The 27,740-nt window shown below is 38.9% G+C and overlaps 1 long non-coding RNA gene across 1 annotated transcript; it reads right to left on the bottom strand.

Moving 5' to 3' along the window:
• Window positions 1–788: 788 nt before the first annotated feature.
• LOC136856853 (uncharacterized) lies at window positions 789–27,540 on the bottom strand. The gene is made up of 3 exons (XR_011018173.1): window positions 27,441–27,540; window positions 27,240–27,310; window positions 789–904 (listed from the first exon to the last, which is right to left on the bottom strand). It is a non-coding gene; the product is annotated as an uncharacterized lncRNA (long non-coding RNA).
• Between the last annotated feature and the right edge of the window lie 200 nt (window positions 27,541–27,740).

Raw genomic sequence — 27,740 nt, 5'->3', positions numbered from 1 at the left:
GAAACACTTTCCGCAGTCGGAGCATTCGTAAACCTCAGATTCCTTCTTCCTTTCATGTTTCCTTCTGACATGCTTGCTAAGATATTCTTGGGAGGAGTAATCATTTCCGCAAAGGACACAATGAAACCTTTCTCCAGTGTGTGAAGGTAAATGTCTTCGTAAATGCCTAATATGCATGTACTGCCGGTTACAATACGGACACTTGAAATTACGCTGACCAGCATGGGATTGAATATGTGCAGTGAGGACATACTTATGAGGAAATGACTTGTTACAAATAGTACACTTGAAGTCGCTGTTTCTCGTGTGAATGAACATGTGAGATTTAAGATGACCTCGCTGAACGAAGGATTTCCTGCAGATATCACAGCTGAAGTACTTTTCCCCAGTATGGATAGGCAAATGACAGCTTAAATCATGCTGACGCCGGAATTTCTTCAGACAAATATTACATTCATATTTTCGTTCGTCGATATGAACACGGAGGTGAGCTTTCAAATTTCCATTATAGGTGAACTCCATGTTGCATATCTTACATTTGAATGCTTTAGTTCCTGAATGGAGCAGCATGTGCTTCTTTAAGCTTGGAGACTCTGTAAATGAATTACCACAAACGTTACAGGTATACCTAAAAAAATTTGTGTGCCTATCCTGATGAACTTTAAGATAATGTGCAGTCGAGAAACTTTTAGCACAAATACGGCAGTGAAATCGCTTATCTGTACTGTCACAGATATGAAGTCTTAAATCAACCTCTTGTGGAAACACTTTCCAGCAAAGTTTACATTCAAACATCTTCCCTTGAGATGGAGAAATCAATAAATCCATATTACTGACATGAGTTGTTGCAGTGAGCTGTTCTTTTTCCATAGCTGATGACAAAATTCCTGCTGGAATATCATCCCTGGAAACGGAATCATTCATAATGGGTTACTATGATTTTGCATAACTACAAGAAAACCACAGCAATTATAGATAACAGAACAATGACTGTAGAAAAGAAATCTAAAAAAATAATCAGAACCTCTATTAACTTTCATTACATTGTGCAATATACAGAGTGTCTAAAAATAAGTTATGGAAATTGTAATGTTCTGAAACAAAAATTGATATCTGACAAAGGAATGTAAGTAAAATCATGAGCATCTTCTGTGTCAGCCTATACAGCATGTAGCCGGTCAAACTGTCTTACTTGATAACCTTGAGCAGTGTGCTGCACTCGCTCACATGTAAACCTTGCTAGTAACAGTGGTGTATCATAGACCAGCATCTGATCATCATGCGCTGATAATGTAGTATCTTTATTGTGATTATCATGAGCTATCGTATCCTGAATTGACTGGCATACAAAATTGAAATCTTTCTTCTTCTTCTTCTTCTTCTTCTCCTTCTTCCACTGCTTTTCTCACACTTGTGGGTTACTGGTACATAAAACTGAAATCTTCGTAGTAAAACTCCATCCGGTTTTGGGTCAGCACAGTGCATTTGTTTTACGAAGCATATCAGTAAACAGTATATTTCATGCATGTCAAATTGTGCCACAGTACTAAATAATTAATGAAGCATACCTATGTAGCATAACTTATCTAATAACAGTAAACAATGCAAGCAGGTATTGACAGATATTACAGGCTAAGTTTAGAACAAAGTGTCCAAGGATATAGGCTAATAAAACTAGGTCCAAAGTAGATACATACATTATTATTATTGTGTTTTGATCAGTGTTAACCACTACTTGCCAAACATCTTCTATGTTTTATTTAGATTTCCTGAAGTAACAGGCTGAGACTTTCCAGTTTGACTTTAGAGTCCTCATGCCATTGAGGAGACATGCTTAGTGATAATTGATTCCTGTTAATTGTTTATGTATACTGTGAACATTAACTGAATATTTTTATTTCATTTTTGTAGTGTGCTTCACAAGACACAAACACGAAAACTTACAGGAACTGACGCTTTAAATATCCCCTTCGTGATGCCCCGCTTGTCCACTCCCTGCCCTACATATGTTGGGTCACGCAATGCATACTGCTGTATTGCTTGTTAACTCACAGCGCATGTAGACAGCTTATACTGTGTGATCCTTAGTTATGTACTCATTACTGTAATCTGTTTGCTAGAAGAGATTCTAATAATTTCTGGGTGTATCATCCATTTGACTTTCAAATGTTAATATTAACACTCTACAACGTTAACCTTCTGTAGTGAATTCAGTGCGCTACGTGGCAAGACATAAGAGATACGAACCAGTTACCCCTGGTGATTAATGAAACAGTTTACAAAAAATGGATGACAGATTGTGTCTTATATTACTGGGTTTATTATACCCAAAAAATTTCCATAACTCATTTTCAGCCCAATATCATACAAATCATAATAATCTTACAACAAATCCATACAAATATTTTTAAACTTATAGACTGTTCAATGATCCAAAACTATCATATAAGCAAATACAGAATTATGCTAAAAGAAACAGACTTGTATGCAAAAGGTTTTTGAACAGTTAGAGAGTTGCAGGTGGTATAAGTAAGGGTATCATCATCCTCCTTTCCCCTTATCCAGTGCCCGCTAGGTCAGGGCATCTATGGCAATTCTCCAACTTCTTCTCTCCTTCCATAATTTCTCTTCCATTATTTTGTCCCAGTCCAGGTTTTTCTTCTTCTTGCAGTCCTCTTCACTGAATTGATCCACCTTTTTCTTGGCCTCCCTCTCTTTCTCTTGAACTTGATCTGCATCATCTGTTTTGGTATTCTTTCCTCCTCCATCCTCTTTATTTGTCCAAACCATCTTAGTTTAATCCTATCAATTCCCTCATTTAAGTTTTCCATTCTGACCTCCTCCCTTACATCCTTTTTTCTCAGTCTGTCTTTTCTATCATACTCTTAGTTATTTCATTTTGCTGCCTTGAATTCTTCTCTCCTGCCTACTTGTCACTGTCCAGATCTCAGCCAGATGTCTCTATCGGTGCATAATACATTTTGTACATTATCTCTTTACACTTCCAGACAAGGTTTCTTTAACTCTGGTAGAATGCAACCTCTTAATATCTCTATCTCCAGCCTTGTATTCTGCATTATTTCACTCCCTAGACATTTGAAACTGTCCACAATTTCAACGCTTTGACCACCAATTTTCACAATGTTCTTCCCTTGTCTTTCTCCTCTTGATAGCAATATAGTCATGCTTTTCTCAATGCTGATTTTCATACCATATTTTAAAAATGTTCTCATTCAGTTCATCTAGTTGTTCTTGTACTTCTTTGCTGTTTGTTTGTGGGACCACAGTATCAACTGCAAATAGTAATAACTTCATCTCCCTGTTCCCATATGCTTCCTTTGACTCCTTTACAATTTTGTCCATAATCATTAGAAATAAAGGAGGTGACAGCATGCTCCACTGTCTTAGTCCAATTTCATCTCTAAACTAAACGCATACCTACCAACTTCACAAAACAAAAAATCAAGAGATTTTGATTTGAAAATCAGGAGATACAATTAGTTTATTCTACATGTCTTGGGCAATACATACTTTATCCTAGCAAGTCCATGCATCATGTCGTCAAATCCACATTTAAATTTGTGACGTGAATATGGCAACTAATATTTATTTGGCATAATGGAATTACAACATGAAAACATCTACGAGTATTTATTTATTTGGCATGTCTACTTGTGAATCGAGACGTTATCTAACATTATCGCTTACTGTTTGGAACTGTCGTCTAGTCGTGGAATTTTCCATGCACATTTAATTCAAAACTATATCCTATTGTTACGTATTTGCTGGATTAATCTGATTCACTCGATTATCGTTTGATTGCCGAGGCCCGGCATAGTGCGAGCTTTGAATGCTGAGAGCGGCTGACTTCCGCATACTCGGTGTGAGAGAGCGCGCAGTCTGTCTGTTGTGTTGGAGCATTCAACATGGCTGCGTTAAGGAGAGCTCTTAAAGAGATATCTTTGCGTAATGGGAGAACCGTACTAATGGAGCCTGACTCTGGGGGATAACTCAGAGGACGTTAGGACTATGTCCTTTACTTTTTACATGCTTCACAGTGTGCTCCAACCTTAATTTTTTCATTGGTGTAAGAAGAAAACCCTGTGTGTGTTAACCCTTACCGATATGGTCAGTTCTAAAAATGTTATAAGTCTTAGTATTGGATAACTCTACTCAAGTAAGTGTTGGAAAGTCTATATTATACAAGTGATCTCGTACAGCTAAGGAGCACATCCGTGGAAACATCGTTTCGTTAATTAAAAACTGTAAACGTCTGGAAGCAAAATTCATTGTATCGGTTATGGACTAAATTCATGAAAGTACCGTATGTAACTAAATTATGTGAGAATTTGGAATCGCTAGTTATGCGTCTATGAGGTTGTATTTTGTGTGAGTTGTTTAATCTTACTGTGTTGTGGTTCGTATCTTGTTTGCCTACTCATTCTTTGAGATGGTTATTATTATTATTATTATTATTATTATTATTATTATTATCGTTGCGATTATTATTCTGTTATTTTATTTTGGTGTTGATTTTCCTCCCTAATTTTCCTTAGTCGTTTGTCTTTTCCTTCTAACCATTGCTGTTGCCTTTGCCGGCTAATTATTTGGATGTGATCGTTATTTGCATTGTTCAGTCTTTAATTAATGACACCTCATGTACGTATCCTAGCTTAATCCAAAGCCCCCTTTATTCTAAATTACGTAAGCTGTAGGCGAACTGTTTAACAAAAGAAAATGTAATTTCTAACTATCACCTCTTGCATAAATAATAGTAATTATTATTATTTTTAATAATGTCAAGTCTGTGAAAAATTGAAATTTACTGGTCGATATTTAACTTAATTTATGCCATTTTCTTAACGTTTTCTTGTCACATTCTTCTCATTGTTTGGGGGTTCCTTGCCTTTGTTATTATTACATAATGTGTTATCCCCTTCTTATCTTATCTGGTGGACACGTTATTAATTTCCTTTTTCTGGGGGCTTTGATGATTATTATGGGATGATGGCTTGGCGTCGGTAATTGATCGCTCCCGTGATGAGCTTACGTGTTCTGTTATTATGTGGGAACGTTTATAGTATTTTTCCCTTGATATTTTTCATTTAGTTGGGATAGTTTTCCACCTTTGTTTTATTATAATTTAATCTGGTTTGGTTTATTTATGTAAATTTTATTCGCGGTTGGAGCCACTGATTTATTGTACGTGTGTTCTTGTGTGTGCTTTTGCGTCTGACTTATTATTCGTTGGTAGTGTAGCAAATTTCAATTTTAAACAGTATTAGTAATCGCTGACCCGCACACTGATTATCCTCTGACTATTTTATTTTTTAAAAAAATGAATTTCCATGTAGTAATTACCTAGTATTTATCACTTAAAAAATTCTGGTTGCAACCAATTTTTCCTTTTATAAAATATTTTAATCTTTCTGTACATTAAGGTAACGTAATTGACAATTTATTTAATGGTATTAGTTATGAGTTTTCCAACTTTGATTGTTTGAGGAAGCCTATGTTAATGTCAGCTTCATTTCATCTTAATTTAAATTTCATTATAAAATACTGTTTCTCCCTTTAGTTTTAATTACATTTTGGTTTTTTTAAGAAAATAATATATATTTAACTGTTCTTATACTATTTCAAAATTTCATATTTAATTTATTAAGTAAATATTCCTTATTTACTCTTGTCGGTTATTTAGTAGTTAGTAATATTGACCTGGCAACCTGTCAACGTTTATGTAAGACCCTGGCCTTTCTCCTTCATGTTTTTGCCCTCCACGCTTCGTGTTTTGTGCTACTGCCCTTACGGTAAGTATTGTGTTTGTTTTCATTTTGTTGTTCGTGCATTTGTATTGTTTTGTGTACTTCTTGGTAAGGTTGCAAAATTAACATATATTTCCAAGGAAACTGAGTGGAATCTAAATCCACAAATATTTTACGCTCATATGTATTCATATTCCTTCATTCCATTTCTGACCCAGTCGAATGACTGGAAACAGGCTGTGGATTTTCATTTTCATGTATTTGTATTCAGTGAGACCTAAATATAAAACACCAGAAAATTTACAAGAACATGTATGGTATGGTAGGCCTACCTTCCTTCCATCTTGCTGTGGCAGTGGCAGATTTTCCCTGTCTGTGAAAAACCCTCTGTCAAATGTTTGTTGAAAGCAGTTGCCCTGTAGCCTTCATTTTACCATCAACAATGGAAAACCATCTTCGGGGCAACTGCCAATGGGGTTCGAACCCACTATCTCCCGAATGCATGCTGACAGTAGCATGCCTCCTAACCGCATGGCACCATCTCACTTGGTCCGATTCCTTAGCTTTGTAGGCTACATATGACGGCTTAAATTTAATAATAATTAAGAACACTGGCACAACTACAAACAATATAGGGGTACTATGGTATATATTATAACACTTATTGTTTCAAAAACCTGACTGTTGCTATACGAGGTTACAAGGCTAAAAATTACACATCTCTATTCCCTCACAAGAAGTAAGTGAGTGAGGTGATCAGTCTCTGATAAGTGAATCAGTCATGCCATTACTTAGCAAATGCATAGATTAATATATTGCACCATGCATCCGCACGATTATGCAAAGCGCTATGCTGTACATCAAGTAATAAATTAAAATTCACCAGAATTGTCTGCGAATGGATCCTAAAATTTCTAGAAAAGTTGCTAGTCACTATCTTTCAAATTCTGTCACTAAACTTCTAAACCAATAGTCTAAATTTAGAGACTTGTCCCTAACTGACGAGACTGATGTGAACGAACATGAACATAGCACGTGAGAACGAGAGATAGACAATCCATATAATATGCATTGTGACATACAAGTTTCAATAAACATCGCATATTCGCTCGCATTTTTCGTAGTAATAAACGTCAATATTTAATTTGAAAGCAGCCAATGAGCGAAGAACTTCCGGCCACTGGCGTATAAAACTGAAATGGCGGGATTTTAAAACAAATGTTTGAAGTTCACCTAACTTAAGCTAAATTTGGGAGAAATAATGGCATAATCGGGAGGTGGGAAAACTGTCGCAAATTGGGAGACTAGTGTCTAAATCGGGAAAGTTGGTAGGTATACCAAATGAAATCTGTACGCTGCTGACACAGTTTTTGTACACTGCTTGCACCATTTCCACAGTGTGTAAACCTAGTCTCTTTTTGACCTGGTTTCCCCACACCTCACCAGGAACACTATCATATGCCCAGTTAGTTAGGGTAAATGTGTAATAATATTATCAACAAGCAAAGGAAATTCAGTTTTTGATGCGAAATTACAAGGCTGCATTCATAATGGATGACAATGCTGCAATTCAAGCTACTGCATCAAACAAACAATGGGAGAATTCTACAATGGCAAATTATGATGATCATGTTAGGAAACTATCCACTGGAAAGTGCAGAAAGCTTTACATACTTCGGCACTGTAATATCTCAAGATACACTAGCCATAAAGGAGGTGGCAAATAGAGTGCAGAAGAGCTCTCAATTTTACCAGCAAGTATGAACGCTCCTCGGATTCCAAAGTACCAACAAAATCAAAGCCGGTGATTAGTACTCGGTACCAATCTTAACCTATGGTATTGAAACCTGAACCCTCACTAAGAAAGATCCATCAAGGTTGCAGGCATCGGAAATGAAGTTCCTTAGGTTTACAATTAAAAAAAAAAAAAACTGGACAAGCTAAGGAATGACATGGTTAGAAAGAAAACTGGGATTGAGACATCACTTTCAGATCTGACCAGCATGTCCAGATTGAGGTGGTTCGGGCACGTAATGAGGACAGCTAATGTTCACTTGGAGAGACTTGTGGCAAGAAAACGGATGGTGGGAAGACCAAGAACCCACTGGATGGACATCGTAAAGTTGGACATTGGAGATCGGGGAAGGAACCTGGAGGACGTCATTAACAACAAAATATATCGCCAACAGTACCAGGGAAATTTGAACTCTAAAATAATAATGATGATGATGATTGATCTTGTGCATTGTATTTTCACTGTACAGGTCCTGAGTGTGCAATATGCATATCTCTTTATTCACAGGAACCTCGGGGCTTCTGTACAATCCAGGAATGTGAATTGAATTCTCGAGAGAATATTCTCAATTGGATGCTGTTATGCATCATTAGACCAAGCACCAAAAGTTGGTTTCGAGATGATTGTGTTTGACTTTAGGTTTATGTATAAATTCGAGCAAACATAATTTTGCTAAACATGGTATTCCTGGTGTTGTAGGATAATAGATTATACCTTCTCACCAAATTTCAACTTTTTTATCCTTACAGTACGTAGATTTTCTTGAAAAAGTGGCCCTTATTCTACTGATGCAAGTTAAGGTATTTCTCATATGCGAACAATGCATCACAATGCTACACCAATAATCCCTTACCGTTGAATATCTACTGAGTAATACTTCAAAAAATGTAACGTGTCATCAGCCGTGATTTAAACCTGGATTTCCTACTGTCTGGAAAGGCATGCTAAGTGCTTGAACCATCGCAAACCACGCCACAACTCCAGCACATTATTCAAGTTTTAGTTGGAGAAACTCTAGAATGAAAGCTATTCCCTAAATTCATTGCTATAACCACTTAGTAATCTGAGGAATTTCAACTTGTCTGAGTTAATTACAAATGGTAAGAACTGAGCCAGTAGAGTCCATGCAATGCATATTTTTTTATGGATTTTCCTTCAAGATAGGCCTATTATGTTCTGAGAGTACAGTACTAACATGATATTTTCAAGCCTATGGGTAAGTTTTGTTCTGCTTTAGACACACATTATTTGCCAAGTAGAATGGCAGTCTCTCATACTGTTAGAGGACGATGACCTACTAGCTAGTTGCTTTACGTCGCACCGACACAGCAACGATGGGACAGGAAAGGCCTAGGAATGGGAAGGAAGCAGGCCGATGACCTAGGTGTTAGACCCCTTTAAACAAGCATCATCATAATCGGAAAGGCAGTTCTTTAAACTAAGTAAAGGTTATGAAGGTCGGTCAGTGTATGTGGTTATGATTACCTTATTCTAAGAAAAATAAAGTGATTCTGAAAGAAAGTATTGCATTTTAATTACTTACCTCAATCAAATATAACAGGAACAGAAAGTGTGATTTTAGAAATATTTGCTCCCATAAATTCACACAAAACACTGGACAGGTGATAAGATACCCCCAGTTCATTCAATCTTGAAATCAGGATCTCCATTGAATCCATCTATGTCATCCACGATGTCAGAATTTCTTTGAAGTTTCTGGTAAAATTGTTTGGCATCTGCAGGTATTAGGTGCATGAGCGAATGAAGGTCTCCAAGTTTGGCTTCAGAGATAGGTTTTCCATTTGGCCACAAAGGTATTAATGCCTGATGAAAGGGAACTCATAGTTTCCTGTAGTCGTCCCAGTCATGACTTATTTAGATTTACTTCCTGAGATTCACCATCAAATTTGGTTTTGAAGTGCACAGCGAACGGCTGTGATTTCAAGAGCTGGATTTCTCTTAGTTTCAGCCAGTTTATCTTGCAACCATGGATATCAGTTTTCCGATTCACAATCATTTTTCAAGTTCTACTGAACTGAAGAACGACGTGTTTTTTTATCTGATGAACAAAAATGGGGTTTTTCCGCCTGCAGATTCTCATTACATTTACGTAGTCCTCTGCAGTGTATAAATGCTGATGAAATTTGAGGGCAAGCTGAATATCTGCAAAGTCACTGTCATTGGGAAGGAAACTGTGACCCATTAGGCCTACTAAAAATCTTCTGAAGAGTAGGGTGTTGATCCAATACCCCATTCACCATCAAAACCATTTTAACATTACGGTTCTGACCATCGCAAGAATCTGACCATAATATTAGCTCGGAAATGGTGGATGCATCTTCCAGTAGGTGTTTCATTAATTCTTTTGATTCCAGGCTGTAATGTAATGGTTGTGCTAAGAATGCCAAGACAATTTTAAAGAAAAATGCACACGCTAAGGAGAAATATTCTCCTACTTATATTTTTGGAGGTAAATCCATTCTTTTTTTCTACAGCAGACAAGTGAATAGGGAAAACATGAGTGTCATTATAATTGCAATAGAGCTTAATTTTCTTGATTTAAAAATGTTTGAATTTTTAATATTATTTAAAAAAATTAAATTTCAAATATTTATATAGTGTATTTTTATCATGCCTTTGTGAGAATATTCACTTCATTTGAACAAGAAAAGTTTTTTCTTGATAGTAGTTTCTTAGAATGACAAATTTTTACATAATTATGCCCACGCAGGTTAAATACACTATGACCTCTTTTTACTTTGAACACTTATGGTCAGAAAAGCACTCCCCCATGAACTCCTCTTTCACATTTCACGCACACTGTTCTTGTTCTCCTCTTCTTCCCAACCCCAGTTTTGCTTCTGGTGCTGCAAATACAGCAGTCCTTTTCCTTCTGCTCAGACATCTCTCACCATTTCCTTCATCTCCTGAAGATGGTGTACCACTCAAGTTCTTTTTTTTTTTTTTTTTTGTGTTGCAGCCACTCATCACCTAATGAATTAATAATGTTTATGGTAAAATGAAAATGGGAAAGGGACATTTCCTTTATAAATTATGTAAGAATTCAGAACCATTCTTGAAAATATGTTGAAGCATACTTTCCTCCAGTACTTGATTTTGTGCCTCTCACCCAACCAGGCATATAGCATCTGTCTGATGTATCTATTACCCCATGTGGTTATTGTTTGGTTACATCACAGACATCACCATGATGGACACTGTTATACTTTACTGTGTGTTGATGCTAGTAAAACAGGAAAACACTGTGATTTTTTTCTCTCTAAAAGCAGCTGCAAGAACTGGGCCTTGCCGAAAGTACTTTCTTTCCCCTACCTGGAACTTGCTTGAGAAGGCCTGTGGTAGAAATTTTCTACTGCGACGAATGGTTTCTGTTACAAAAGTATGTAGTTTGTATAGCTACTTTGCCAAGGGTCATCATCATCATCATCATCATCATCGATTTTCGGCTCCAGCAAGCCAGGTGTGGGCGTTTACTAGCCTCTTCCAGTTTGTCCTGTCCATCCACAGCTGATGTTCTACCTTTTGCTGCCAATTTACATCACATTTGGCAAGCTCTTTGAAAATTTGCTTTTCCCAACTAACACAAGGCCTCTCTCTAGGCCTCTTACCAACAACATTCCTGTCCAATCCAAGTTGTTGCCAAATACTTCCATTCCTTATTTTCTCCTTGTCTTTTGGAAACATGACTGAAGGAACTTCATTTCAGTGGTCTGTAGGTGACTTTGTGCAGGTCTAGTCAATGTTGCTGCTTCCAGTTCGTATGTCAGAACTGGTACAAGATATGTTTTGTACAGCGTGAGCTTGCAAGCTTGGGGAAATGAGTCATCCCAGAGTAATTGACGAACGGAGTGGTAGAATTTTGATGCAGCTTGTATTCTGTTGCCTATTTCTTAATTTATGGTATTGTCAGAAGAAACGAAGCCCTCCAAGTATTTGAACTTATTGATAGTCTACTTTATTTTGCACTTGCAGGTGGACTGCTTCAGGATTTCGACTCATTACTAAACCGACAGTTTTAGTTCGGCTGATGATCATTGCAATTCTTTCAAATTTTTCTTGCCAGAGATCTAGTTTAGCTTGAACTTCTGCTTCTGTCTCACCTCATAGCATAACATCATGAGCAAATACAAGTGCATTTGTTGTCTGATCCTTCATTTTCACTGCTTTTGTAACCTCATCCATTATAGTAGTGAAGATAAGTGGTGACAGACAACTTCCTTGTTGAACTCTGCTCTTGGTTTCAAAACAGTTTGACCTGCCTCCTTGAATTTGCACACAGCTCTTTGTCTCTCAATATAGTTGTTTTAATCGAGCTATAACCTCATCTAGTACTTCTTTACGTCTCAGACACTCCCATATGTGCTTACATGGTATATGATCATATGCCTTCTCAATATCCAAGAATACAACTATAACCATTCTATTCTTATCCCAGTATTTTTCAAAAAGCATTCTTGTCGAAAAAATGAGGTCTAGCATTGATGTGATCGCTCTAAATCCATGCTGTTCTTCCTCAAGTTCAGGTTCAACAAATTTTCTGATTTTTCTCTCCAGGATGGTCTCATATATTTTAACCCATGAGATAGAAGATTTATGTATCTATAATTATTACACTTCTTTCGGTCACCTTTTTTAAACAGTAGAATATCACTCCTTGCCTCCAGTCACCGGGAATTTCATTTTCTTCTCAAATTTTATTTAGTATTCTGTACAAACATTGTATTCCAGGTTCTCGAAGTGCTTTGATCATGTCCACACTGAACTCATCCAATCCTGCAGACTTGTTGTTTTTCATTTTACATATTGCTGTCTCCATTTCCAGCCAGGCCAAACTTTCTACATTAAAATTTATAGGGTTTAGAGAGTCATCTTGTGTGTCATCAGTTGTATTACAGTTCAGTAAGTGATAGAAATATCATTAATTAATTAATGTTATTTGCCTTACATCCCACTAACTACTTTTACGGTCTTCGGAGACGCAGAGGTGCCGGAATTTAGTCCGACATGAGGCTGCCGTATTTGAGCACCTTCAAATACCACTGGACTGAGCCAGGATCAAACCTGCAAAGTTAGGGTCAGAAGGCCAGCGCCTCAACCGTCTGAGACACTCAGCCCGGCGATTGAAATATCTACCGAACTCCTGTAATATTTCATTTTCATTTCTAGTTACCTCTCCGCTTAGAAGCTCTGCTGTGTTGATAGTACTATTATCATTTCTTTTGTTTTTAACAATGCTATACAGGAGCTTCTTGTGTTTCTCTTGCCCTATTCTATTGGCAAGATCTTCTTTGCATTTCCATTTCTCAATGTCAACTATTTTTTTGACCTGTAATCTTTTTTCTCTGTAAAATGATAGTTTATCCTTGATTTCACTTGGATTTCCTCGCACTCTGGCATGGTAAAAAGCTCTCCTTATACCAAGGGTATGGACATAAAATAATTATCCATAAAAACATGGTAGCCTTTGTATAGATAATTTCCCATTTTAAATAATTTCATAACAACTGTATGAGCTAGCTCATGCTTCTGAGCATCTACCTTGTCACTGGGAGTGTGCTTATGCACCGAGATATATAAAAAATGCCAAAAAATAATTAGTAACTGAATTGCATAACATCCAAAATTTTATGTCCCAGTGATGGTGGTGTTTATTTGGTAAATACTGCATAAATTGGGTGCGAGTTTTTGTGCCTACTAAACTCTCATCCACACTGAGTTGCTGATGGGAAATATAATGTAGTCTAAATACATTATTAGCATTATCTATCAGGGGATGAATTTTGGAACATGGATCACAGCCGGGTTGTCTAAGAGTAGGATCTTTATTGTCAACTAGATGAAAAAATCTGAGGATCATTTGGAAACGATTTCTGGGGAACATATCATGAAACCATGGCAGTAACTGTGACAGGGTAGTATACCAGTATGATGCAATCGTGGGTCATCAGATTAGAGCCATGTTTAGCAGGCAGACGATAAATCCTTTCATTTCACTGAGAGTGACATTTTTCCAATCTTTAGCTCTACAAGAAGGTGACAGGTTGGTATGGGTCTGGAGAAAATTATTTGGATTTCTATTAGTTTCAGCTACAAATGATTCCATAAGGGGGATGGTAAAAAAAAGTGTAGAAATAAGCCACTGGTCGAGAATTTTGAGGGGGCACATGTATTGGTCCTTGAAGTTCACAATAACTAAAGCCGGCATTAGGCGGATGTATCAAAAGAAAGCTTTTATAAAACATCACTGATATCGATATCGCACATTACCGATATTTCCAGAGAATAAAAACTTCCATCTTTCTGTTGGTATTACTTCTGCTGCCATCGTGCAGCATGGAATGAAGATACAGGCAAAAGAAAAACATGGCCGATAGATCGGCTCCCGGCTTTTTTAGCAGCAGCTCACATGGCAGATAGATCGGCCACCTGGCATTATAAGAATTAAGCTTGAGCCGACTTCTTGGGCCACAACAGTGACTTTATCATCACTTCCTTCATGTACTCTGCAGTTGTATAACGATAGTTGACGTTAGTATTGGACGTTCAAATTTGTGGTAAAGGTAATGTTATCTCCATGTCAAAAGTAACCGTTTCCAGTTCTTCAATTTCCTTAGCAAGCAGTAAATCATTTCTCTTCAAAATCTGTGCTGCTTCTGCTAAATGTTTTGCCTTCTTAGCCGACAGAATATCTTTATCATAATCATTCTTGACACCTTTAATTTCAGCATCAACAGAATGACATAAATTACATGTGGCCTTCGTAAGTTTCATTTGCAAATTGAATTTCGTTAGAAAGAGGTTTTTTTGGCCTACATTGAAAACGAAACTGGATTTTCATTTTCCCCCTTGTACATGTCATACATCAACAGCAGGGTGTATCACTACTGAAAAACTCCTTTTCAATTTCTTTCTGTCAATAATGCAACTTGTGCCATATATATTTGTTAATATATTCAATAACACCTTGAATTCTCTCATCAGATATCTTATTGCTCCCACCACCAATTTCACGAAGATCTCTAACTCCGTTGTTGCTCTTCAGTTTCTTTAAAGCTCTATCAACCTTACAGCTTAAAATCCTCAATGTCTGTAGAACATAGATATCCAAACCTGAATACCGGCAATCTTTTATTCCCTGGTAAAAGACTTTCTTTCTGAAGATTTATTCTTCTTTCTCCTGATTGGCACTTCAGTCACCATACTAGTTATGAGGACAGTTTGGGCATCATGGGGTTCTCACTATAAAATTTCTTGAATTTGTGTTCATGAACATCTAGAGACTTTTTCACTGCACCTGCATTTACAAAGAAAGTTTCTAAATGTCATGTCTTCTTTTCTCTCTCCATGTTGGGTCATGTAGGACTTATTCTGTCTGCATCTTTTCTTACGAACATCGTGGTTCTGCATTGATATTTCCTCTTCCTACCTTTACTAGATCATCCTTGGTTGCCATTTTTCGCATTGTCAGTAATGCTGCTTTGGGTATAAACCCCATATATTGTGCTTCATTGCCGCACCAGTCCTCGGTGTTTGCGTAGTTCTTCTTAGTGACTTCCGTACTGGTATTAGGAATTTCAATCCCTGTGTTCACAACTTCAACTTGGTCATCTTGGGAATCCTAAATGATAAAAAAGGAACTGCATTGATGATAATAAAACACTAACCTATGTTCAGACACTTTGTTTAGTACCGAATAAATATACTCGTAATTTCAAAATTCGAATTACACACGAAGGTTTTGAAGTACAGTCTATATACACACCTCCAACAAGTTCAGTGACAGTGTCAGTGTCTACTTCAAGTGGCTCTAGATTCCTATATACAGCCATATGAGATGGCCTCTAAATCTCACTTCAGCACCTGCATTCACATTACGTAGTCTCACCACAGAAATATCTTGCTTATTATAGCAGGCACTATGTTATAATTTGAATTCTAGAACAGTAACAAAATTATCGAAATACAATTAAAATTATATTGTGAGTTTCATTACAATTCTAATACTGATGATTATCAATATTACTGATACCTAAACAATGATATGTCTACAGAAATGGCCCTGTTTTCATTATTCTGATCTGGAATTCATTGATTTGGCACGTATTATCTAGCAAAACATGTCATAACACACTTACAGTGAAGCCTTTGCAGCTTCTTTAAATATATTGATACAGAAATAATGCTTTCATTGCAGACTACTATACTGGATACCATACAGCAATCTCATTTTGATACTAACCTTAGAAAGTTTTTCTAGAGAATGATTCTCTGACGTAACCTTTTTAGCAAGCTACATAAGTAGCATTGTCCTTCTCCTTACTTTTGGAAGTATTTTATACATCACTGAACTTCGTCACTTGATAAACCACTCAATGTATCACCACATAAATAACTTAGCACTATCAAAAACGCGGGCTCCACCGCTGTCATCCGCGTGCAAAACGTGAGGAATGAGGCACGTGGTCTAATGATGCAAACTGGAACATTGCACAGTCTACTGATGCAATTTACAATTTAACTGATTCCTGCTGTGCCGCTTAGGTTTCCAGTTCACTGACAACTAATGCCCTCTTGTAATGCAGTGGGGAATTTATGATAAATAGTTCAAGCTTTCCTCTACAAGATAATGTTAAAATCTCAATTTTTGTCAAATGGCGCTTAGTCTATGGAAGCATAACTCCATCCAATTGTGTTTTTGGTTTACACAATCTTCAATCTCAGAACCAACATATGTTTCTGAGGAAATTATTCTTATCACTTCCACAAGATGACTGAAACTTTCAAAGATCAGGAATTTTCTCTTTTTTTCTCTTGAGTATTCATGCATTTTTTTTTAAGACATCTCCTCTCAAGTTTGAGGGTTGAATCAGAGATCAGCTGTTGCCTTTTAGTGCTTGGCACTCGAGATTCACTCAGAGAGGACTCGATTCAGCTTTTAGTAACATTCCATAGTCCTGACATTGTTGTTTAATGTGGAGGCCCTTTGCGTTAATGTTTCCTTAAAAACTAGTGATGTGCTGTATGATCAAGTGTAATCCTTATTTCTGTTCTAAGAAGATGGTGATCACTTCCACATGTTGCACCTTGACAGGTTTTGGTGTCCACTAATATCGACGTACATAGCTGTCCTCAAGGTCGCAATGCTCACAAACGGATCGTAGCCCACAATCTGGTAAAGCACGCAACTCTTAGCAGCTACATGAATGTTATGTAACACATTATTGGATGTAATCAGCATTTACTCTGCCATTTCTGTTTATGACATCATCTAACAAACCTTGACCTTAAAAATATCTATGTAGCCATAGCCTTACTCATCAGGATGTCATCATTCGACCATCGGCCAAAGTTCAGGCTTCAAGACTGTGTTAGTTATAACGAATCTGACGTGAACTGCAAATTTCAAAAGCCTGCTGCCAGAATCCTACCAATGTTCTGATATGTTCTTTGGATTGTATTCCTCTGATTTTGGCATTACAGACTGCAAAAAATGTTTGGAATTTTATAGCATAACATATGGCATGGGAGAAAAATAAGTTTAGGAATGCCAGCACATCAACACAAGCGTTCACAGGAACAAGGACAGGTAAATTTAGTGAAATGAATTGGCTTGTTACTGGATTTATACCGGAAAGGCAAAATTTGAGTTATCCAATTAGTCAAAAAGTAAACATACGTCAAGTTAAATGTTCCAGTAAGGCTAGATGGATATTTTTAAGGTCAACATTTTTCCATTAAATAACACATGAAATATGCACATAGCAGTGTGAAATATGATATGAATAAATGCTACAGAAGTTATAGTGCAATATCGACGTACATAGCTGTCCTCAAGGTCGCAATGCTCACAAATGGATCGTAGCCCACAATCTGGTAAAAGACACAACTCTTAGTAGCTACATGAATGTTATGTAACACATTATTGGATGTAATCAGCACTTTCTCTGTCATTTTTGTTTATGACATCATCTAACAAACAGTAACGAAAGAACTGTTCTTGATGTCATGTTTAATTCAGTCATGATTTTTCAAAATACTTAATTTCTTCCAAAAATACATAATCGTCTGTACCGAGGACCAGCAACATAATTATAAACACACAGAGTAGTCAGTGTGTTGTAGAACCTACATCATATAGTACATAGACAATTGCAGTGCACACATAAAATGGCCTAGCGTGTCTGAATGGAATAAAACATTGCAATCATTTCTGTTACCGTGTTTTGGTGGTAGTTATGCATGAAAGAAGGTGCTGGGTGGTGAAGGGGTCTCAAGCTACTAAAGTGAAATTAATTTTAAAATTTAACAAGGTTATATTTTCTTTTCAAAATTAGGTAACAACAAATTGAACAGGTACTTAGTAGCCGAAACACGATTGACAATTACATTCACATAGGTACCCCATTTGGGGCTTCAAAAAGTCCGAAACATAATTCTTGAGCCATGAGCCCAACCTTACAATGAACACCATACAACAAAGGGGCCGAAAACCCCCAAACATGCCAGAAACACCGGCTTCCAATTACATCCAAAAGCCTCCTTGAGGCAGAAACACAGTTTTCAAAAAGGGCAACTTCCCCTTAAAATACAAGCCTATCATAGGCCACTCCGAACTCCACCTTTAAGCCGTCCTCAAAGGACATATACACAGGAGCAAAATACCCAATCTACTGAGGTCTATTAAATGACCAGAAAGTTAATACATGACCTCTAAAATCACAATTTGAGAGGAGGCGAACTTGCACTCCTAATACACTTTGTCTTTAAGACCTATTTTGGCTCTAAGGCCACTGATGCAAGGGCTAATCCCATACTACAGAGGTGACTTAAGAAACTACTAACTTACATTACTGAAGAATAGGTTGCGAAAAATAAGTTCACCTCAAACAAGGTGAGTGGGAGCTCGAGAGGGTTAACACTCTCTATCCCAGTATGTCGCTTTACAAGAGAATAGAAGAAAAGAGAAGTTACATTTTAGGAAAAGGTTACATAGGGGAACGCTTAGAACCTGCCCCGAAAGTTAAACTGCTGAGCTGGCAAAGAAAAAAATTTATTAATCGGCCATTACCTTATTGTTGACCGCTGCCGAGGAAAGAGGCGCTTCCCGCCTCCTGCTATGTACTTAATACACTGAAAGATGGAACAGAAGTGGCCCGGAGACCCTAAAATCAGCAGTTTAAATACTCTCGCAGAAAGTTCTAGGCGTTAGGGGAAAGAAAACACCCTCCCACAAAGATTTTATTGGGTAGGACCCCGCAACAGATTCAAGGTGGGGAAAGATACACCAGATTGGTCAGAAATTAATTGAAAAAATTCGTGATTGGATACATTCAAAACAAGGGGAAGAAAGGGGTAAATATTGCCAACTTAAACAATGACAGAAAGAAATTTAACAAAGAACAAACTCCTGAAATTAAATTTTCTCCAACAAAATAGTTCTTTGACTCCGCACTAGGGTGCACTATTGTTGATCTTCAGTAGTGTCCTCTAGAAGAGAAAGTTCACACTTCTTAATACAAGCAAGACAAAAGTACGTCGAAAATGACACAGTTCACAAACTCAAAAATTTCCAGGTAGTGACATCTTCTGAGAAATTTGGAAATTAAGACCGTAGATAAAGTTCAGACTTCCTCCAGAAGAGGAGTTTCAACTGGCGCAACTTTTAAATAAACGGTGTGGAGGTGTACCGCCCGGTACAGACCGCCCCCCCCAAAAGTTCCTCCACGGGGTAACACAGAAGAACATAAACTTTAGTTTGAAAATAAGTTCCAAGTTTTGATGTTGATATTAAGATAACTTGCAGAAGTATTTGAGAAATTTCTTAATTCGGTTCCAAAATTTTGTTGTTGGAGGTGAAGTGAAGTCTTTAGGTTTATAGAAGTTGAATTTCTGAAGATAAGCTTTTACTACTTAAAAGTGAAGGAAAAATTTGCAATGTCCATCAGATATTGCGGTTGAATTCCCAAATGTAGTTATCTCTTATAGTAACTGTCCATGTAGTTGATGTTGATGAAGTTGGATGGCCGGACCGGCCGTTGCAGCTTGCGTCCAAAAGGAGGCCGCTCGGACCCCTTAAGTACCCTGAGATACCGCTCGCCCGCACTATGAGGGGAGCAGAGTGTTGAAACACGCCGCGCCCGCGGTGAACATATACAGGCTGCGGGCCAGTAGCAGGTCGTGCGCCGCACATCAGCCTTGGCCGGGAGGAGAGCTCCGGCTTGCCGTGCACATGTCGTCCTCGCTGGAGAGGAGGGGGCCCATCCCCCTCCCCAGTTGCTGCACGGCGCTGCGCGGCTGCGGGGGCACTGAAACATTAAGGCTAGGCGGCAGAATTGTGTTGGACCATCGTCTTTTTGAAGGCACAGGCATTATGGAGAGGTTGAGGGGCCAGCGGCGTGTAGATATCCGTGGCATTTAATCTTATTAAGCCACAGTGTAAGGTGGAGCAGGAGACGGGAGCGTGGTAATGGCCGTGGCAAGAACAGGATGGCAGTTTAACGGATCGGGGCGGGTTTTACAAAAGGCTTACATCTAAAACCAAAATATTATAGAAGGGGCAGAATGCCATAAAAGTGAAACTCAAAAAAAATATAACCTTCATATCCTTTCAAAATAATATGAAGCAAGTTAACACAAAATTACACCGGTTTCACCTGGGACAGGTGAACCCTAAATATCCTCTCGGTGGCTGGATTACTTAACAATAAGGTAACCGGCGTAAGAAAATCGAGAATGATACAAGGCCCATGAAATCTGGGGGCAAGCTTGCCCGCGGGAACAAAATTTTTGACCATAACCTGGTCACCTACCTTCAAAGGGGTGGGTCTCCGTCCACGATCATACCTTTTCCTAACCTTTTCATGAGACACTTTAAGATTGGCTTTAGCCTTCTTCCAAAGATCTTTAATGTTGTCCGGATCTATTATCTCGGGTAGAATGTCATTCAGAGACCAGAGGTTAGAGAGCGGCGAGTTGGGAACAAACTTGAACATTAAAGAAGCTGGAGTGAACTTGTGAGATTCATGAACCGCTGAATTCAAAGCAAAAGCTATCCAATGCAGGGACGTGTCCCACCTGGAAGGATCTTCATGATGATAGGCAATGAGTGCGGACCTGAGATTACGGTTAACCCGTTCAGCCAGAGATGGTTGAGGGTAATAAGCAGAAGTAGTTACATGAGAGATGGATAAGTCAAAACAGAATTTACGAAATAAATTAGATGTAAAAGCCTTAGCATTATCGGAAACTATGTATTGACAAGGACCAAAAGAAGCAAAGATAGTATTAAGACAAGAAATGGTGGACTGAGCGGTAGCCAGCTTAGTCGGAAATAACCAGGAAAATCTAGTAAAACCATCTACACATACAAGGATGAACTTGTTGGCATTCCCCTTTGACTGGGGGAAGGGTCCCACATAATCAATATACAGGCGTTCCATGGGGCGCGACGCTTGATGAGAAGACAAAAGACCTACCTTAGTGGACATGGTCGGTTTACTAAGCAAACAGGATTTACATGCCTTTACTAATTCACGGATTTCACCGTCCATACCCTTCCAGATGAACATATCACGAATCTTTTCACGAGTTTTAAAGATACCAAGATGCCCTCCTAATGGGGTCTCATGATAATACTTGAAGATCATAGGTACAAGAACCGCTGGAACAACAACTTTCATCATCTTATCATGCCTCGAAGGGCAACATAGAACTCCATTCCTCAGAACATAAGGGACAACAGGTTCCCCAGAAGAAAGGGTTTCCATTATCGGAGCCAGCGTCGGATCTTCACGTTGGTATTTCTCGATATCCCTAAACAGCATGGGAACATCTGTTAGGATGGCATTAACCTCAGATAGCATGGACTCGGGAGGTGATGGGCTGTCGACCTGTTCATGGTTCTCAACGTCGCCTGAAAACATACGGCTGAGTCCATCAGCGACAACATTTTCGGTACCTCGGATATGCCTGACATTGAATTGGAAGGCAGAAATACGGATGGCCCAACGGGCTATACGACCAGTACGACGCGGCCTACCTAAGACCCAGCTTAATGCTTGATTATCTGTCTCCAGGTCGAATTTGACATGTTCCAGATAGAGACGGAACTTTTCTAAGGCAAATAAGACTGCCAACCCTTCGAGCTCATAGATGGAATACTTGGCTTCTTGAGCCGATAGAGTCTTAGATGCATAGGCGATGGGTCGCCTCCCTAGTTCAGTCTCTTGAAGAAGGACTGCCGCTACCGCCGACGACGACGCGTCCGTTTGGACGATGAATTTCTTTGAGAAATCAGGCATAGCAAGGATAGGGGCATTACAGAGAGCTAATTTCAGATCTTCAAAAGCGGCTTGTTGAGAAGGTCCCCACTCGAATTTGATGCCTTTCCTACGAAGAAGGTTCAATGGCGCCGCTCTATTAGCAAAGTTAGGAATGAACTTTCTGAAGAAATTCACCATACCAATGAACCTGGCGATACCTTTAATGTCCTTGGGAGGTTTAAAATCACGGATGGCCTGTGTTCTAGAATGATCGACTGTTACACCATCAGGTGACACAATATGCCCTAGGAATGACATAGAGGGCTTAGCAAAAGCGACCTTGGACAACTTGACAGTTAACCCAGCCTTACGAAGGCGATTCAGAACTTCTCGCAGATGATCTAGATGTTCTTCGAAGGTCTCCGAAAACACGACGACATCATCCAAGTAGTGATATAAGTACTCGAATTTGATGTCGGAGAAGACCCTATCTAGTAGCCTAGTGAGCACAGCTGCCCCCGTGGGGAGCCCGAAAGGCACGCGGTTGTATTCGTATAAATTCCAGTCCGTGGCAAACGCTGTAAGGTGTTTAGACTCTTCAGCAAGGGGAATTTGATTATAGGCCTGATTCAAGTCCAAGATAGTAAAGAACTTGGCCTTACGAAACCATGAAAAGCAAGAATGAAGGTCGGGAAGGGGCACAGATTGTAACACCACCTTCCGATTGAGAGCCCTGTAGTCAATTACAGGCCTGAAGCCCCCTTGGGGTTTCGGGACTAGAAAAATAGGCGAAGAATACGCTGACTTAGAGGGCCTAATAATACCATCCTTCAACATCTGATCGATGATTTCTTTCAGAGCCTTCATTTTAGGTGGAGATAGCCTATACGGTGGAAAACGGACAGGAATCGAATCCGTGACCTCAATTTTGTATTCGATCAGGTCAGTAACGCCAAGAGTATCAGAGAATACCTCGGGAAACGACTGACACAGTTTGCGAATACTATCAGCCTGCTCCTCAGGTAGATGTCTAAGGTCTAACAACATCTCATCCTGGGTAGGCGAAATAGAAGAACATGACACAGAATTACACTTTAATAGTGGAATTTTACAACTAGAAGCAAATTTGAATGTGCACGACCTAGACTGGAGATCGAGCACAAGACCAGTGTGAGAAATAAAGTCAGCTCCCAATATAATGGGGCAAGACAATTGCTTGGCCACAAACAATTTAATTTTCCATGTAAATTTAAAAACACGAATTTTGACCAGTAAGGAACCTAGAATTTCTAATGGAGATGTATTAGCAGAAACACATTTCACAGGAGAAGAGTCATAGACAGGTAGGTTACAAACAGACTTCAATTTCGAGTACCATTCAGCCGAAATAATGGAACAAACACTGCCTGAATCTAATAGAGCTGTTATAGGTTCGTTATTTACCTCAATCTTAAGGAAAGGAACAGGTGCGGGGGTATCCGCCGCAATCTTAAGACACTCTTTGGGGCATTCAAAGGACAGATTAGCAGATTGAACGTTCCCAGAATTTTCGATCTGCTTACCAGGGGCTGAGCCTCGGGAAGATGAATTAGTTGACTCAGCCGAAGCCACTAGTCACTTTTGATTGTTGTTGGAAGTTACCCCAGAAGTTGAGCAGGAGGGGGTGCTATTCGAATTGGGACAATTCTTGGCGATATGTGAGAAAGCCCCACATTTAAAACAGCCTTGTGATGAACCAGCTTCATTATTTGCCCTACTAGACTTGATCAGAGGACACTTATTGCGCAGATGGTCAGGCGCCCCGCACGCATAACATTTACGGGGATTGACTGGTCGGCGAGGTGGAGGCCGAGTGTTACTAAAGGAAGGCGGGGGTTCTTTCGCGACACGCAAAGAATCGGCGTATCTAACTCCTTCCGCCGAGACGGCCAACGCTTCAAGTTCCGAGAAGGTTTGCGGGCACGCCGCGAAACACAAATATGACCTATAGGGAGGTGAAATTCCCTCTACAATAGCCTGCACAATCTGATCTTCAGGAAAATGAAGGGCAAACACCCTAGTATAAAACTTAATGTCCTGTATGAAATCAGCCAAGTTTTCATCCAAGCGCTGTACCCGATAATAGTATTTCTGAATCAGAGATGACCTCGCGCGGGCAGGAATGAAATTTGCAAGCAAGTGTGCGTGAAAATCTTCAATAGATGACTGTTCAGCAATAGCTCTTACTATCTTATCTGAGAGAACACCAATAGCATAAGGATAAATTATTTGTAAAATTTGACAAGGGGAAAGAGAAAACACAAGGGCGTGATCCTGAAATTCAACTAAAAATCTTAAAAATGAAATAACTTCACTGGTGGTGTTGACAGAAAACTTAGAGATACCTCTTAGCAACATTGCCAATGGATGAGGCAAGCTGCTAAACCCGGGTGACATAGTAGGTAGAGGTTTCAGGGGCAAAGAAGTTAATTCAGAACGGATGTTACTCAACGATGCACGGCGTTCAGGCTCGTTGTCCAATGGGGCAGAGATAGTTTGAGCAGTGGGGGTTTTCCTATTTACTTCTCCCTTAGGAGACTCTTCCTCGCTACCTACATTCACTATGGTGGGTTGATCAGATTTGGGAGGAATTTCCCCAGATAACAATTGAGTGACTTTACTAGACAATTCAGAAATAGTTTCAAGGAGCGTATTAGCTTCCTTCCTCTGAACGTCATTCACCTTTAGAGACAACAGATCATTAACTCTATTTGAAAAATGATATAGCCTGCCTTGCACACGCTTAATTTGATTAGGAGACGGATCATTTTCATCAAAAAAACTAACGACCGATGCTAGCCCAGTAATGTTCTCGACGATCGTGGAAAGAGAGTCATCAATTTCTTTCTCTCCCAAATTGGGGATGGAAATGGGCAAATCAAGGGAGTCTCTAAGCTTGTTAGTATCGATAGCAACCGTGCCTCCAGATTGCACATTTCTAATAGTTAATTCGTAGATTAACTCCTCTTTGCGCAAGTAGTTAAGGAGGAGAACATCGCGAGGGCCGGGCATGATAACAGAAAATTTTTGAAAAACCTCAATAAAAAATTTCCAGCAACTGAGAAAATGGTTAGAGTTCGGATCAAAACAGAGTTTAGCCGTCAAAAGGGGCTAAATTGAGACCCATTCAACCACGCTCTGCTACCACTTGTTACCGTGTTTTGGTGGTAGTTATGCATGAAAGAAGGTGCTGGGTGGTGAAGGGGTCTCAAGCTACTAAAGTGAAATTAATTTTAAAATTTAACAAGGTTATATTTTCTTTTCAAAATTAGGTAACAACAAATTGAACAGGTACTTAGTAGCCGAAACACGATTGACAATTACATTTACATAGGTACCCCATTTGGGGCTTCAAAAAGTCAGAAACATAATTCTTGAGCCATGAGCCCAACCTTACAATGAACACCATACAACAAAGGGGCCGAAAACCCCCAAACATGCCAGAAACACCGGCTTCCAATTACATCCAAAAGCCTCCTTGAGGCAGAAACACAATTTTCAAAAAGGGCAACTTCCCCTTAAAATACAAGCCTATCATAGGCCACTCCGAACTCCACCTTTAAGCCGTCCTCAAAGGACATATACACAGGAGCAAAATACCCAATCTACTGAGGTCTGTTAAATGACCAGAAAGTTAATACATGACCTCTAAAATCACAATTTGAGAGGAGGCGAACTTGCACTCCTAATACACTTTGTCTTTAAGACCTATTTTGGCTCTAAGGCCACTGATGCAAGGGCTAATCCCATACTACAGAGGTGACTTAAGAAACTACTAACTTACATTACTGAAGAATAGGTTGCGAAAAATAAGTTCACCTCAAACAAGGTGAGTGGGAGCTCGAGAGGGTTAACACTCTCTATCCCAGTATGTCGCTTTACAAGAGAATAGAAGAAAAGAGAAGTTACATTTTAGGAAAAGGTTACATAGGGGAACGCTTAGAACCTGCCCCGAAAGTTAAACTGCTGAGCTGGCAAAGAAAAAAAATTTATTAATCGGCCATTACCTTATTGTTGACCGCTGCCGAGGAAAGAGGCGCTTCCCGCCTCCTGCTATGTACTTAATACACTGAAAGATGGAACAGAAGTGGCCCGGAGACCCTAAAATCAGCAGTTTAAATACTCTCGCAGAAAGTTCTAGGCGTTAGGGGAAAGAAAACACCCTCCCACAAAGATTTTATTGGGTAGGACCCCGCAACAGATTCAAGGTGGGGAAAGATACACCAGATTGGTCAGAAATTAATTGAAAAAATTCGTGATTGGATACATTCAAAACAAGGGGAAGAAAGGGGTAAATATTGCCAACTTAAACAATGACAGAAAGAAATTTAACGAAGAACAAACTCCTGAAATTAAATTTTCTCCAACAAAATAGTTCTTTGACTCTGCACTAGGGTGCACTATTGTTGATCTTCAGTAGTGTCCTCTAGAAGAGAAAGTTCACACTTCTTAATACAAGCAAGACAAAAGTACGTCGAAAATGACACAGTTCACAAACTCAAAAATTTCCAGGTAGTGACATCTTCTGAGAAATTTGGAAATTAAGACCGTAGATAAAGTTCAGACTTCCTCCAGAAGAGGAGTTTCAACTGGCGCAACTTTTAAATAAACGGTGTGGAGGTGTACCGCCCGGTACAATTTCTATAAAAACAGTTACATTTAAAAGCATCCATCCAGGAGTAGCCTAACAGAATTTGAGGCACACATAGGGAGGTGAAAACAAATGATACGGCAATTAGGACTGCATTTATGATGTCGCACTACTATGCCGCAAAGTCTAGAGTAGTCTTATATGTGAGGTCGTTTTATATTCAGGCCAATACAGTGTGTGTGTAGACTAAATCTTATTTCACTCTTTCATTGAAATGAACTCAAGGAAAATGTACTTTAGAATCAACTTTCAATCAACTCAGTAAACACTGAGAATATGATAGAAGTTCATAACACTTTTTTTTTCCCCCATCAAATTTGTTCAGCAATCAGCTCTGTAAATAGCGATAACTTTTCATGAAATACCCTGTCCAGCTCCTGGGGCAATTGACGAATTCAAGCAAGAATGATATATTGCACAAGGGTTAAAAATATTGTTAATTTCCATCAAATTAGGCTGAAATGCTATTGTGTAACGAGTGTTCTCCTGGCACTAATAACTCTACTGGTTGATTATAATGATCATGCCTGTTGTTTAAAGGGGACTAACATCTAGGTCATCGGTCCCTGCAGTAACTTTTAAGATCTGATATATCCTAATGCTGGTAGGAGGTATAAAAGATTGCGTTGCAAATTGGAATAATCAATAAAATTTCATCCTTGCCACTGGTTAATAGGATGGATTGTCATTACATCCATCGGACTTACCACGGCTCTTCATCCTTACACATTGCTGTGTCACTCTCGAGGCATTCAAAAGTAGTTGCTCCAATTTCATTCTGGAAGCAAATGTTTGAAATTACTACCACCAAAGGTAGTCTAAGTTAAGATACTATAAATATAATCTGTTACTCATTTCCTGCTCACAATCCTCTGGGGGAGAAAGAGGTTTCACCCAATGGAGCTCACCTGAGGTACTGTGGACTGTAGCTCATTCTTTGGAACAACTAAGTCTTCTAGATCCTGTTTTATTCCAATTTCTGAAAAGGCTGGAACATCCAGACTCTCCTGGAATTAGAAAATAGATATGAAAGAATAGTAAAACATATTGCACGGAGCTCCTTATGATGGATAAGTATTTAAGAATGATACACAATCAAGTACTAGAATATCATAAATAGCATATAGCGTAAGAGATACACGTTCGACTTGACTATGGTCTATTATAAAGTAAACAGCACCATTTAACATAGATAATACCATGAAACA

This window comes from Anabrus simplex, chromosome 1 (genome assembly GCF_040414725.1).
Source record: "Anabrus simplex isolate iqAnaSimp1 chromosome 1, ASM4041472v1, whole genome shotgun sequence".
NCBI classification, from domain to species: domain Eukaryota; kingdom Metazoa; phylum Arthropoda; class Insecta; order Orthoptera; family Tettigoniidae; genus Anabrus; species Anabrus simplex.
The sequence above is the reverse complement of the archived record's forward strand: the minus strand, read 5'-3'. Positions and strand labels throughout refer to the sequence as shown.